Here is a 14,367-nt window from a genome sequence, read left to right as displayed (position 1 = left end):
AGGCCGGTGGTGGAGTTGAATGCCTGGAGGAATACGGAGGTCAGGGTGAGCCAAGGAGATAGGTGAGACTACACCGCTCGAGGGCACGAGCAGGGAGCCCGGAACAGCGAGCGGTGTGTCCGTGGGGTAGCGCGGGTGAGAGCAAGTGGCGGAGGTGTAAGGGGTAACGGGTGACCGTGTCAAAGGCTGGCTACGCGTTCCGAAGAGCTGTTTTTCTTTCTCAAGCCAAAGAGTGGCTCACTCTCATCTCCTTGGCTCACCCTGACCTCCGTATTCCTCCAGGCATTCAACTCCACCACCGGCCTCCTCTGGACACTCTCCTCCTGCCAGCACCAGCCCCGCCCCTCCCGTACGTTCTGTTCAGGCTCTCATTCACTGTCCTCTCCCAGCGGCCGGCATCCTCCAGACAAGCAGTCCCACACTATTGAGGATCTGGGCTACACCTCTCATAGATCGATAAAATATCCAGTAACCCGGTCCCCACCGTGCCTGCCACTCTCTGCATCATGCCCCGCCCCCCATCTCAGATCCCTGCTATACTCTACATCGGACCCAGGTTCCCACTGACATTGAACCCTTCTCAGCCCCAAATCTGCCCACACACCGCTCTGAGTGCCTATCACCCTGAGCAACTTTGGACTTTCATCCATCCTCACCTCGCCGCTGATACCACGCCAGTACCCACTACTTGGTAAGTTTGATACCCTTATCTGTTTTTGACAAATCACCACTTGGTAGTGGCGCTTCTTCACTCCTTGTTTTTTCCCGCCGTGCATTTTCATGCCTCCCAAATTTCCTAAATGAGAAAGAGGGACACATTTCACCATAATGTATTTGGGCAATGAACACACCCCTGCTACACCCACAGTTATGCAGACCCTTAAGAATTTACATGCCAAAAATGATTGGTTAAACCCAGAATTGTTTTTTTACCATTAGTTTTCCTTTACACTGGCTTTTAAAAATAGTAAATACGATAATTAATATAATTAAGAGATAAGAAAAATATTTTAGTGCAGAATAACACTTTTGGTATTTAAATAGAATATTTTGCATAGATAGCTGTACATCAGACCAAAAAGAAGAGCAACTGAGGAGAAAAGAGGAAGAGAAGGATTTGGTTCAAAATGTGGGACAGTCCTTTCAAAAGAGTGACTAATGGGAGGTATGCATCTTAGATATTTTTGGGAAAGACTCCACATGAACTGACTTGAATGGCACATTACAGTCCAATGAACCAAATTGAAGCATAGAGGACTTTTTTCATGTCCATACATTTTGTCTGTGCTGGAAATTATAGTAAAATGCATGTCGACATAAATAAGTCCCATGTGGTCCATATACTGTACAAAGGCTTCTATTAGATAGCAGTAGAAAGCATCCCTTGTGTTGCTGTCACTGGGACATCTCATGCTTCTTTTTTCCATGGCCATTAATTATTGTTATTTTAAGTTTAAACATCATATCATGCTCTAAGCTGCATATATCAAGCTATTTATAGCTATCCTAAACTTTAACTCAAGCAGTCAGTTAGGTGCCAACTACTCAGTAATCTGCATAATTATAGTTACACACCCCTCTGTTTAGAATACTTGGCAATGTACACATAGTAGTAGTTTAATGTACTGTCTTAAGCTTTAGAGCAATGCTTTTTAAACATATGTCATCCTAAATCACTGCAGTAAAAGCTACATCCACAGGCTAATACTTACCCTTTCCCTTTTCAACTAAATTCAGACACAGCTCTGTTATCTTTTCTGCTGCCGTAAAAGCAACAAAACCTGAACTGTGCAGCTCAAGTGTAGATAACTAAATCGATGTTTAAAATGATGAGAAATTGAATACAAAATGTAATTGTGGAGTGCCTGGGAAAGAAAACATAACGCGCCTATAGCTATTAGTTATGGCTTAAAGGCATAGAAAATGTAGCCACAGGCTTAAAGGGCAACTGTACCCCACCTCCACTGAATTCAGCTCACTTGCTCAATACCTACTTTCCTCCCCAATCAGCAATCTTCACTGTGCATCCTTTCCTGTAGCCACACATCCTTTCTTCAGAAAGGGTCCCCATCGTGTCCTCCTTAACCACCGTCCCTCCACCGCAGTCCCATTAATTAAGACCACTGGAGGCCACCATGGGTGCACTCCCCCATAGGAATGAATAGGGCCACAGAGGGCATGTGCAGGATGCAGAGGACCTGGCGGGGGAACAGAAGTAAGACTGTGTCCTGTGTATAGTTGTCCTTTAAGCAAGTGTTAATTAATGATTTTTCATTTGAAAGATTCTTCCATGAAAGGTAATAAACTTCTCGACTAAAAAAATTGTATGTCTGAAACAACACATGTGAAGCAGTGCTCCATAGTACAGGAAATACAAGTGCCTGCCACTCTGGCCACCTTAAGGCGCGGGTTTATTGAAGTGCATCTGTTTAGAAGAACACCAGGGATTCTGGTCTATCTGGTGTTGGAATGAAGTGGGACCAATGGCCATGAAAAATGATGTGGCTGTGGAGGCTGTAAATGGGGTGGGCTTTAATGTTTGCATACCCTTCTTCCTCCATAATTTTGCTATCTGCTGCATCTATGGATTTATCATAGATATTTGAGTGTCCTTTGATGAGAGCAATATATGCACATGTTACCTGTGCATGAATGAATTGATCTTATAACATCCTAAAGTAACAGCATATTGAACACAGAGACTGCTTATGAACAATTTGCTTGTGTGAGCTATTAGTAAATATAGATATACTGGCTTAATAAAGAAGAATCCCAAGCTAATGTCTAAATGGTTAAAATACACAAATGTTTACTGTTTTAACTGCTAAAGGATTTGTGATTTTTACCATTGTGGCAGTGCGTGGCAATTGTGTGTAACCTTTCTGACTGTGTCTTGTGGAAACTGGGTGTAAATCACAAGATTGGCTGTGCAGGATGACAAGTCATTAACAGGTTAACAGTAAACATACACGTACTTCAACTGTGTACTCAGCTGTTTATCTGGAGTTTTATTTAAGATGATCAGAACAGTGGCTTAGTGGTTAGCACTTCTACCTTGCAGCACTTGGGGTGCCTGGTTTATATCTCAATCAGGACCAGGGCACTATCTGCATAGAGTTTGCATGTCCGCCTGTGCTTATTTAGGTTTCCTCCCACACTCCAAAGACATACGGGTAGGTTAATTGGCTCCTGTCTATATCCGGCCTAGTATATGTATCCATGAGAGATAAGGATCTTAGATTGTAAGCTACCTGTGGGCAGCGACTGATGTGAATGTACACTATGTAAAAACACAGTATACATTTTTGGCACTGTATATATATATACCTGTAACAAATGACATACATTTTGAATGCAGTCTAAGGTTTACATTCAGATACCCTAAACAAACTGTGTTGCAGGATGTGGTGTAATATCTTCTCGCGCTTTTAAAGCAACCCTGTTGTGGCATTAAGGTTGTAAAACAGGCATACCTGCAAAATTAACCACTTCAAGACCAGGTGTTTAGACCCCCTTCCTGGCCAGGCCATTCATTAGATCAGGATCATCAAATAAAAATCCTCCTCTGTAATCTGCAGGGAAACCGCCACTTCCAGGAATGGCAATTTGATTGCTCGCTGCTGTCACTGGTTCCATCTTGACCTCTGCATCACTACTGTGTGCTGTAATGAAGGGACAAAGACAGTAAAGGAAAAAAAAGCTGCCAGGGTAACTACTGAGGAAGCGAAGACAAAAAGAAACGCTGTACATGAAGGTGGAGTGTGTGATTGGTCTTGGCAGAAATACAGTATAATGGGATTAGAAGAAATAGAGGAGGAAAAGGAGGTGATGGAGGTAGAGGTGAAGGAGGAGAAAGTGGAGGAGGAAGAAGAGGAGAAAGAGGGCACATCAGCAATGTTTGCCACCTACTACCTCTATGTTCATACTAATTTGAGGAAGGGAGGACAGCTGCTGCCTGCACTTCCTCCTGGCCATAGGACCCCCCTGTTTACTATTGACTTCCCTTCCCCTGCAATATGGAAGGGCAGGTAGCCAATGGCCATAGTTTTGTCTTTTGCAGCTATGCCTCCAGTGCCCCGACTATAATAAAATAAATAATGCTGAATTGCAGATGTGCCTGGCCTCTACTGTGTGCAGCTGAACCACTGCATCAATACCAAAAATACATAAGTAATAAAATAACTATAAATACATATAAAAATAACATAAGTAGAAAAAAAAGGGGGGGGTGCCTGGTCTGGTAATTTCCACTATATTATATAGGGGAGAGGTTGCAGTGCAAAGAGCTTGGGGTTCAGGGCTTGCAGAACTTTGGGGCGATTATTGTGTAAATATTTCAAAATCACAGCATTTTACACCTGATATGCTTATGTTATTATTAATCATCATACATAGAGGGGTGCATTGGTAGAATTTGATTTTTGAGTATAAAGGTCTGCTTTAAAGAAGACCTAGTATATAGTAAATATTTTTTCATGTTGAGTGCATGAATGCTAAGCAATGTGTAAATGTAGCACTTCCAGGTGTCTATTACATCTCACGGAGATCACAGCACTCCCTGACAATACCTTTATCTGTAGTTCTCTCCAGAAGGACACAGCCATCTTTGTTCAACCATCATCCACAACCAGCATCTACTTACTGAAGATAAGTACTCACTAAGATGCACACTCAGATGACACAATAATAATGTAAATATTGATGCCTGTGCAGTACTTAGAGAACTTTGCAACATTCTGACTCTGCTGTGTGACTTGCTACATTTTAGGGAGATATTTATGAAATATTTATGCTATTTTATACATTTATGATTATATTTTTCTATTGTGATGTGATATGTCATTTATCTATTTGGTCTTACTTACAGGTCCACTTTAAATTCTGATGTGCAGTGGGCAGCTTTGATTCTTGTATTGTAAAGGTACCCACAGACATGACATAAACGCCAGAAATAGAGATGAACATAGTTCACAAATAGCTGCAAATCAAGAAGATCAAGGGGAGCTGGCCACATTAGATTCTTTCCAGGTGAATAACAATTGAAATAACCAGCTCCACAGAGAATTGCAGAATGAATAAAAACAGGCCATGGGGATTCAATCATTAAATGATTCAGCAGCTAAGAAGGCACATATCTCAGAGAATCAGCAACTTTAAATTTGGTTTAAAAAAATCCATATTGCTGGCATGTGCCTTGATATACACAGATCAATGTGTTCATCTCTAGTTGGAAGTTAATAATGAATTCAGCCTGGTAATGCAGTTGTCAGCAAGCGTAAGCATTACACTTTTGAGTATTGGCATCTGAGAAGACATTTGGCCAGGGTGGAATTTGTATCGAAATATGAGATGTGAACTGTGCATGATGGGGGAACATTATTGTCTGTTTATAGAAACCCTGCAAACAAAATTCATATTAAAAAACACGCACTATTCATATTATTTATTTTAATTATAATTACAGTAGAATGGGTCAGAAACCTTAAAAGGATATTTTAATTGTAAGCAGGGCCCCCCTCACCATCTTGTCTTGAATTGTATTGTGATTGTAATGTCTTCCTTATATTGTAAAGCGCTGTGCAAACTGTTGGCGCTATATAAATCCTGTATAATAATAATAATACTGACAATGTTGACTTTGTCTTTAAAAAAAAAAAAATCAAAGGAACTAGAGCAAAGGAAGTGATTATTCAGCATGTGTGTGTGTACCAGGAAGTGGAATAGACAGCTGTCCCTCTCCACTGTATGAGTATATTGCTCCAATGAAACGTTGAAACTGCTGCTCTCTTCAGCATTCCATAGAGTCCTCCTCTCCCAATGGTTGTTGTCATGAATACAACCAAACACATGCCGCAGTGCTCATCATAAATATATTAGAATTGTTTTATTAAAATATCAGATAATTCACATAAAATAGTGCACTAATTGTGCACAAGATGTTCAAATGTGGAGAAATCCCAGTCTGATAACCAAGAGACGCCAGCTCCGAGTACCTCTTTCTTCTGGTTGTACACACGATTTGTACATTGTAATACATTTATTATACTGTATGTTTTGATACCCTTTTTACAAATTTCCCCCATTGTTCTTGTTTTCAAAGGATTTACACAGCAATATTGTTTCTAATCTTTTATTATTGACATTGTGGTGTGTTCTACACATTTTGTTTATGTTGCAAGTGTGGCACAGATTTTTTTAGCATCAGAATACAAGCCAGAGGTCAGCATCACCCAGGCAGCCAGGTACTGAATCAGCAGACAGAGGCAGTATCGGGAAGCAAGCCGTGGGTCAGTAACAGCTGGGAAGCGAGGTGCAAATCCAACAGACAGAAAGCAAAGTCCAATGTACAGACTGAGGTCACAAAGTAGACAAGAATCAGAAGCAGGTCAAAGGGGCAAGTCAGGTAAAACACAGGGGATAAAAACAGCAGGTTAGATCACAGGTATCATGAACTAGCTGAAGACACTTAGCAACCTGTACATGTCACACTCCAGTTTATGTAGGCTGTTTGGTCCAGAGCATGCATGCTAATGTGTGTGTGCATGTGCCTGCATGCTGAGGCACATGTACCTGCATCCTAGCACGTGTCTGCATGCTAATGCACGCTGGCCTGTGATCTTGTGGAGAGAGGCCATGAGCCCTAGTATGTGCATGTCTGGAGCATGCACTGGTCTTCTGGAGCTGGAATGCACTGAACTTTCCTTGCAGTTTCCTTAGTGCATTGGGTTGCCAATCAAAATGAATGGATCCACAATGCATGTATTGCGTTGCAGTAACACCCATATTAATGTGCCCATTAGCCCAATGCGAAAATGTGAATGGGCCTTAAAAAAATATTGAAAATGAGTTTTGAAATGACAATTATATATTAAAGCGTATGCAAGAATGTTTGTAAATTTGGTTTACTTTAAGGATCTTTGGAACCTTGTCCTTCTGCATGCGTGCCTGGGTTTCTTTAGCCCTAACAAAAACAGCTTTGTCATTAAAACATCACATCTACGACACTCCATCCAAAATCTTTTAGCTTCTGGTTAGTTATACTTTACAGTCTGGCCTTTAGATTTTCAGATACACACGTAAAATATGTCAGCTTGAAATCAGTAATCTTATCAATATGTTTAGAGCTGAACACCAGTCAGAATTTTTTTTTTTTTTAATTCTATAAAGTTGCTTCCATTTTGTTAGACCAGTGGCCGGTGTGCTGTCTAGTCCACCAGTCTAGTAACTTCCCCTGTGTAGTCCTTTACAGCAAGTGGTGGCATAATCATGTCCCCACTCGCTATAGTGGGTGAACCCGGGGGGTGTTGTACTCCCGGTCTGATCCACCCACTTTACATGTGGGTTTTGATTGACAGTCCAGGAGACTCCTGGTCTGTCATGCCTCCTTTGACCTCACATTGTGACTGACAGGTCAGGTGTCTCCTGGTCTGTCACGCCTCCTCATCTGTGATTGGCAGGCATGCAGGCTTATGAAATGAGCATTAGGTTAATTGTACATGCCCCTCCTTACAGTTTCCTCCATTTCCCTTTGGCTGATGGGAAATGTAGTTCTGTTTCACTGCACAGATGTGACGTGCAGCAAACTATATAATCATCTTCCTGGTGGCAGGAAAGAGCACTGTTTCAGTAGGAACTTGATGATGTCGCTGGCCGTTACAAGCATGGATTACGGGAGAAGTAAGACATTATCATTTAAACTTTCAATGTGGTTTAATAGATCTTACAGAGAGGGACTTGCAAATGCAATGATTAGAGGATCCTGGAGTTCTTCTATAAGGGCCCATTCACACCAGACGCTGCACTAATCGCACAGCACCTGATGTGTGGTGCCCCATCACAGTGCACAAGTGACATTTTATTCAATTCTACGGATACAGTTGTGCCGTGTCACATCTCGCTGCGCAGAAAAAAAGTACAGCATGGCTTATTTTTTTTCAGCACACACCACTGTGTTCCCACCATAGCACGGTGGTGTGAACCGAGCACATCCGTGACAAGACAAATTACCTGTTTAATAACTCTGGTGTTCTATTCAAGTAGCTGGTCAGGACAAAAAACACTTTCGAATGAAATTAGCAGACTTACAGGGTTATTCACAAAAGGGTGAAGAGTTTGGAGAAGGCAGGAGAATTGAACAATCTTGGAAAATATGGCGGATTTTGAGAACTTCTCCAATTCAGTTTACTTTCCAGGTCAGCTATCTTGTCCTAGATTGTTCAGGTCTCCTGCATTCTCCAAACTCTTCTCCCTTTTGTGAATAACCCTGTTAGTGATGTCAAGATTGAATGTTCTGATGAACGATTTCAAACGAAAGCTCAATCAGAATGCTAACAGTGTATGGCCAGCTTTGCTGGCTTATTGACAACAACAACACACTCCCTGTGTGGCTGATAACTTATCTCAGATGTTAAGCTGGAGCAGTAGTTGTGGTGGTTAAACTACTCTGCCTTGAGGGCTTGTTCACACCAAGCACGTTCCAGGAGCAGAGCAGAGCAGTTACAGACCTAATTAAAACTGCGTCCTATGTATTTCAATGGAATTTTGGGCTCTAGTTCGCACCATAGCGTTCAGTTCCAGACCATGTAAACAAACTGCAGCAAGCCCTATTTTACCTGCTCTGGAACGCATGCAAATGCATCAAAAACGCACTAAAAGCCCATTTTAAACGAAAATTCTTTTTTTTAAAACCAAAAACGGCCCGGAACGCATCAAAAATGCGGCAACAAAACGCGATATAATACACTGCAATGCATGTGCAGAAACTCATTTGGTGTGAACAAGCCCTTATAGGCTTATCTATAGAGCAGACATAATCTGGAGCAGTTGTTCATAGTAGCCAAGCAGCTTCTGTCTTCAGTTTGTTCAGTTAAACTCTGAAAATGAAAGATAGAAGCTGCTCCACATTAAATCCCCCATTCTACTTTAATACATTATCTCTTCCAGGTGCTATGAATACATTTTCTTCAAAATGTTAAACACCCAGTTTAGACCATCTAATAAGCAAAAACTGGTGTGGACCAGACCCATTCCATTGGCATAGCAGCCCCTCCATGGGGTTAAATATTTGTCTTTCTGAGTTGTAATACATCTGTGGGAATAAACAGTTTAGGATTCACATAGAATTAAGTCACTCTCAGAATCAAATCAAGTGCAGTGTGCTTACACGTCCTTCTGATATAATCTCCTTTTGAGTAGCTCAAGAGTTGCCTTTCACTGGTATTCAGAAGAAAAGCAGTGCAGACACATACTGTGAAAATGTCAATGTACATGATGACTAAAAACACAAAATGCACAGCTTACCCCTGCCACGCATCCTTGTAATCCACATTCGGTGCATGGCTAACCCTCTTTTGGAGTAAATGTCTCCCAAAAAAAAGGCACAAAATCCTTTTCCAGAGGAAATCAAATTCTAGGGATGCACTGATACCGATACTAGTATCTGTATCGGTGCCAATACTGGGCAATTTCATGAGTACTTTCAATTTCAAAATACATTCGGCTGATGTAAGGTCCCACGCTTGCTGGGCACTTCATGGCAGCTGTTTACAGCGCCAGCCACACATCTCCTTCTTCCCGCCGCCCACACCTACGAGACACCGCACACAGCCATGGTGAGACAACGCACAGCCTACTGAGGCCCCACACAGCCCTGGTGAGTAACACAGAGTATGCAGCCTCATATTATTCTGCATTGGTGTACAATGTATTGCTGGAATTTGTAGTACTCTATGGCTGATGTTATTATTCTGCATTGCTGTATATAGGGATGCACTGATACCGATACTAGTATTTGGGCGAGTACTCATACTTGCCCAAATGCTCCGATGCCTAGCCTGATACTTCCTGTATCAGGAAGCTGGGCAGCACGTCATTACACACTGCCCGGCTTCCTAATTGGCCAATCAGGAAGCTGGGCATATCGGCCGAAGCTACGGCTAGATCCTTCGTCAGCTTCGTGAATAGACCCCATAGTTCTTGCTAATCGGGAAGCCGGGTGGCGAGTCTTTACACACTGCCTGGCTTCCTGGCTAATCAGGAAGCCAGGTGGCAAGTCATTACACACCGCCTGGCTTCCTGAATCGGACTTCCGGTACTCGGTATCGGCGAGTATCGAAAAAAAAAATATCGCTACTTGGTATCGAAATACTGGTATCGGTGCATCCCTGGCTGTATAATATATAACTGGGGTTTTTATCCTCTATAGCTGGTGGTATTCTGCATTGCTGTATAATATATTGCTGGGATTTGTAGTCCTTTCTAGCTGGTGGTATTCTGCATTGCTCTGTAATGTATTGCTGGGATTTGTCCCTTTACAGCTAGAAGTCAGCGGCAGAACTACCAGGATTGCAGTGTTTGCAGGTGCGACCGAGCCCTGACACTTTATCACTGTCCTAAAATCATTAGTCTGTATTTTAGAAAAACTGTCACATGACCCCAAAAAATGTATCAGTATTTGGTATTGGTACTTGAGGAAAAGTATCAGTACTCATAGTCGGCCTGGAAAAAATGGTATTGGAGCTCCCTATCAAATTCTATTCCTCAAGCTTCTGTACAAAAAACAACCAATGCCTTACTCGTACTTAGTTACCAGCTATGGTGGTTTTTGCAGTTTTTGTAAAAATACCCATGTGCATGATACCTTGCATGACAACATCAGCAGATAGATCGATCTTCTAGTAGAGCTACAAAGGTGAGGACAGAAATAATTCTGTAATTTTTGTACAATTTTTGTAAAAGAAAAAAAAAAAAGGAAAGAAAACCTTTAATTCTATGCATTACACAAGCCATCTATCAGGTCGCATTATTTAATATCGCTCAATCTACTCCAGATTTAAAAATAAAACATAATTTGTTACGTGTTCAAATAAAATAGAAGATATTTTTGTATTATGCTACTGTATATAACTTCTTACTGTGTCATCATTTTAAATCAGCCTGACGTGTGTAGACCTTTCATCAGATATAAACAAACATCTAGAAATGGCTTGAGCTCCACAAGGCCGAAAATGAGATTTTCTGAATAAATAAATCTGAACGGTTTGTACATATTACATATTCTCCAAATTCTAGGATATTTCTGATTCGTGTCACATAAGATTATGTAAACTGACTATTAAGAAGAAGTATAGCAAGTAGAAATTATTAATAGAGAATACATATAGAATATGGCCCGAAGTAATAACCTCTGGGTGTCCGGGCCCTTCTCATAATATTATTTTTTTTTTTATATATATTTTTTTTGCGTGGATCGTTCATATATTGTTATATATTTTGATGTCTTTACACAGTGGTTGAAATTCTTTTTGTCCCAATCACTATCTGTTTTTCCACAGCACAATTTAATTATTAATTTAATTGTTTCTTTCATGATCCTATGTAAGATATATCACTTGGTTTAGGGCTAGACCGCCTAAACCCTAATTTCACTATATCACTTGGTTGCACTAAGTTTCATATTATTTATACCTTTAGCGCTTTGATATATATTTTTCTCGATCGTTGAAAGGATTCTTCCATTCTCTTTTAGAGCTGCTTTAGGTTTTAATTTACAATACATATTTCCACTTTAGTCTCTTTTTTCCAGAAGCGCGGATTATCCATTTTTCATAATATTAATCCCTGGTGGTCTAGTGGGTCCCCCCCCCCATAAGTAACTATAACCCCAGCTGGTCTAGTGGGTGTCCTCCCATAGTAATAATCCCTGGTAGTCTATTGAGTGCCCCCCCCTATGGTATTAAACCCTGGTGGTATAACGGGTGCCCCCCCATATTAATAATCCCTGGTGGTCTAGTGGGTGTTCCACCATAGTAATAATCCCTGGGGGTCTAGTGGGTGCCCCCCATAATAATAATCCCTGGTGGTCTACTGGTTGCCCCCATATGAATAATCCCTGGTGGTCTAATGGCTGTTCTCCCATAGTAATAATCCCTGATGGTCTAGTGAGTGTCCTCCCATGGTAATAATCCCTGGTGGTGTAGTAAGTGTCCTCCCATGGTAATAATCCCTGGTGCTCTAGTGGGTGCCCCATAATAATAATAATCCCTGGTGGTCTAGTGAGTGCCCTCCCATAGTAATAATCCCTGGTGGTCTAGTGAGTGTCCTCCCATAGTAATAATCCCTGGTGGTCTGAAGGGTGCCCTGCCATAGGAATTATCCCTGGTGGCCTAGTGAGTGTTCTCCCACAGTAATAATCCCTGGTGGTCTAGTGAGTGTCCTCCCATGGGAATAATCCTTGTTGTTCTAGTGCAGGGGCGCCCACTATTTTTCGTCTGGAGATCTACTTTTCACATGACGAGCTCATTGAGATCTACCAATGAAAAAACACCTGCATTCAGAGGCGGGAGGGGGCGTAGGCAGGCCCCTCGCCCACAGTGCGATCGCCTGCATTAGTGCCTGTGTTCCAGTCCAGTGTCCCCCGCCGCCGGTTCCTTCACTTCTTCTCGGATCCCCACTGGGGAGAGCAGCGGGGATCCAGAAAAGCGGCGGGAGAGGACATGGCGATCTACCAGTGATTGCTACGCGATCGACTGGTAGATTGCGATCGACCTTGTGGGCACCCCTGTTCTAGTGAGTGTCCTCCCATTGGAATAATCCCTGGTGGTCTAGGTAGTGTCCTCCAATGGGAATAATCCCTGGTGGTCTAGTGAGTGTCCTCCCATGGGAATAATCCCTGGTGGTCTACTGGGTGCCCCCCATAATAATCCCTGGTGGTCTCGTGGGTGCCCCCCATAATAATAATCCCTGGTGGTCTACTGGTTGCCCCCATATGAATAATCCCTGGTGGTCTAATGGCTGTTCTCCCATAGTAATAATCCCTGATGGTCTAGTGAGTGTCCTCCCATGGTAATAATCCCTGGTGGTGTAGTAAGTGTCCTCCCATGGTAATAATCCCTTATGGTCTAGTGAGTGCCCCATAATAATAATCCCTGGTGTCTAATGGGTGTCCCTCCATAATAATCCCTTGTGGTCTAGTGGGTGTCCCCCCATAATAATGATCCCTGGTGGTCTAGTGAGCTCCACTGTAATAATAATAATCCCTGGTGGTCTAGTGGCTGTCCTCCCATAATAATAATCCCCGGAGGTCTAGTGGGTGTCCCACCATAGTAATGATCCCTGGTGGTCTAGTGGGTGCCCCCCATAATTATATTCCCTGGTGGTTTGGTGCCCCCTCCCCATAATAATCCCTGATGGATGGTCTAGTGGCAGTCCGCCCATAATAATCATCCCTGATGGTCTAGTCGGTGTCCTCCCATAATAATAATCCCTGTTGGTCTAGTGAGTGCCCCTATAATAATAATCCCTGGTGGTCTACTCAGGCCTTCTTAAACTTTCTCCACTCGTGACCCCTTTTTGGCAGAGGACATTTTTAAGGGACCCAAACATCCTCCTCCCGTCCCCTAGCGTAGTCAGTGTCTCTCCCCCCCAGCTCTGGTTTTTAAAGGGTTATACAGATACAATGTCGGCTGTTCAACAAAACTTTACTCTTCCGGAAGTTTCAAGCTATGAGTCTCATTTATAAGGAAACATGCTCACAGAGAAAGAAAGGAACTTATTTGACAGCTGAAAGGAAGTACTATCCGAGCACCTCCTGACCCGTGTTTGTCCTGTCCAGCGCATCCTCCTAGCTCCGCCCTTTCCCCTTTATTCAACGCCTTTCACCTTCTTATACGGCCACGCCCCCTACGTGACGTACAGGTCGCTCTGCCGTCACATCTAGCAGCGTACACAAGCTCCCCGGTCAGAAGTGAGTATTGGGTTAGGTGGAGAGCGGGGAGAGTTGGAGAGCTCTAGAGCTACAGGTTGCTGACATCTGGGCACACAGTGTGCATGGAGTCTCCGTGTATATGTAATGGTCTGCAGCACGTCACCCTGCCAGTGGAGCAGCTTCTCTTCAATCACAGAGTGCTTCTGACTTACTAATCACACACATGCCGCTGTATCCAATGTACTGCAGCCACAGGAGGAGGGGGAGAAGGGGGCTGGGTGTCTAAGAAAAGAGAAGGGGCAATGACAGGAGCAGGGAGCTGGGTGGGTGTCTTAAGGAAGAGAAGGGGCAATGACAGGAGGAGGGAGCTGGGTGTCTTAGGGAAGAGAAGGGGCAACGACAGGAGGAGGGAGCTGGAAGTCTAAGGAAAGAGAAGGCAATGACAGGAGGAGGAAGCTGGGTGGCTTAGAGAAGGGGCAATGACAGGAGGAGGAAGCTGGGTGTCTTAGAGAAGGGGCAATGACAGGAGGAGGAAGCTGGGTGTCTTAGAGAAGGGGCAATGACAGGAGCAGGGAGCTGGGAGTCTAAAGAAAGAGAAGGGGCAATGACAGGAGCAGGGAGCTGGGAGTCTAAGGAAAGAGAAGGGGCAATGCAAGGAGGAG

Source organism: Nanorana parkeri, unplaced genomic scaffold, assembly GCF_000935625.1.
Source record: "Nanorana parkeri isolate BGI_ZX_2015 unplaced genomic scaffold, ASM93562v1 scaffold1410, whole genome shotgun sequence".
Classification (NCBI taxonomy): domain Eukaryota; kingdom Metazoa; phylum Chordata; class Amphibia; order Anura; family Dicroglossidae; genus Nanorana; species Nanorana parkeri.
The sequence above is the reverse complement of the archived record's forward strand: the minus strand, read 5'-3'. Positions refer to the sequence as shown.